Genomic DNA, 1,871 nt, shown 5'->3' on the forward strand with positions numbered 1-1,871 from the left:
TAACTGATGGAGTATCGAAGCAGCTATATACCATCATGACAAAAGAATTGAACTCCTCTAGTAAAAGCTCGATTCGTGATGGAAAAATAGATCCAGAGCAGAAGAATATGAATCAATAGAGTTTAATGATACCATGTTAAGATTTTCAAATTGAGCAATTCTAATTTCATTGATTTGAGTATGATTACAAGACATAACCTAATACATTATCCGTTTCCTTTAATAGTAGAGACAATTAAAATTGAATTGACAATTTCCTTTATATAGTAGAGACAGTTACAAGACATAACCTAATACATTGTTGTGTAACTATCTAGAGAGTGCACTATGCCATCTGTAAGACCCTTAATGTTTAAATCCTAATTTATACAATTTTAGGGTATTTGGTGTTGAAGTTCTTAGGCTTTTAGCCTATTTTTTTGGTAATTAGTGGGTTACATGCCAAAAATATATTTTTGGAAATTGGATTAAAATTATTTGTCAGAAAATAATTTATTTACGTTGCGAAGAATTTAATATGGGACAATTTAGTTAAAAATATCACTCATTGCTGAAAATTTATCTGTCATTTGAGTTGCGACGAGCGTAAATATTTTTATCAAAATAGTTTGAGATATGAGTGAAGTGATGTGTGTAAGAGTTGTTAGATATTCGTTTGGGTTTGGATTTAAGTATAATATATATATATATATAAAAGGAAAGGAAAGAAAGAAAGTAGACTCGCTTCCCTCCTCGCAAACCCATCGTCCTTCTTCGTCCTTTCTTTTTGTTTTGCTTTCTTTTGTTTTTGTTTTGCTTTTTTTGCTTTCTTTTGTTTCAAGAAGAGAAACCCAAGGCTTGGTGGGTAAGAAAGCAAGGATTTCTCAGCTTCACTCTCCTTCTTTGATTCAAAAACGGAGAAAAACGGTGTTGGTGTTTTCCAAACCGTCAAACGCAAACCTCCACATTTCTTCTAGATCTAAGCTTCGTTTCGCGAAGAGATAGAAGGGAAAGTTGCTCACCTCCATGCACGGTTCTATTGAACTAACTTGGGAAGCGACGTCGCGAGCGGAGATTTTACCGGAATTAATTACGGTACCGTAATCGCGTGATAGAGCTATCGTTAAGGTAAGGGCTCCTTCCAAACTTTTAGTTTGCATTTAGGGGCTTATCTGTGGTTGTGTGGAAAAGAAATTTGTAAGGGTTGAAGTGTTGATTTGGGGAAAATGAATTTAACTCATTTATGTGTGGTTTTGAGGAAATGAAATTTGATGTGTTTGAGTGGTGGGTTGTGATAATTTTGTGGTTGTCGTGTTTGACGTGTTCATAATTAATATTTATAAATTTTGAGATATGTTTGTGTGGATTTTGTGGAAAAATGAATTGATGTGATTTGGTGTGAATTGTGGATTGAATTTGAGAATATGTATGAGTATGTTCTGTGTGGAATTTGAAAATCATTAGAGTTAAACGAGTATTAAAAATGGGGAATCTTTTAATGTCTATGTTTACTTAATGATTGTCGTCAAAATTGTTAGAGTTAAACGAGTATTAAAAATGGGGAATCTTTTAATGTCTATGTTTACTTAATGATTGTCGTGAATAGAGTCAGAGTATGCTCATGCATTTCATAGTACATGGCGACCGGATGGGCCATGGTGATAGTGGTGACCGGATGGGCCACAAGATGATTCCATGTGATTTGTTGGTTATCTTATCCTTGCGGGGATTGTCGCGTGGTGTAAGGTCCGCGATAGACTACACATTTTTGGTAAATCGTGCTGACCCGTGATAGGTGGCACCTCGGTAAATAGTATTCGGCCTGTGATAGGCGGTACATTTACGATTTACGTTTTTAGTAAATCGTGCTGACCCGTGATAGGTGGCACCTC

This window comes from Cicer arietinum, chromosome 7 (genome assembly GCF_000331145.2).
Source record: "Cicer arietinum cultivar CDC Frontier isolate Library 1 chromosome 7, Cicar.CDCFrontier_v2.0, whole genome shotgun sequence".
NCBI classification, from domain to species: Eukaryota; Viridiplantae; Streptophyta; class Magnoliopsida; order Fabales; family Fabaceae; genus Cicer; species Cicer arietinum.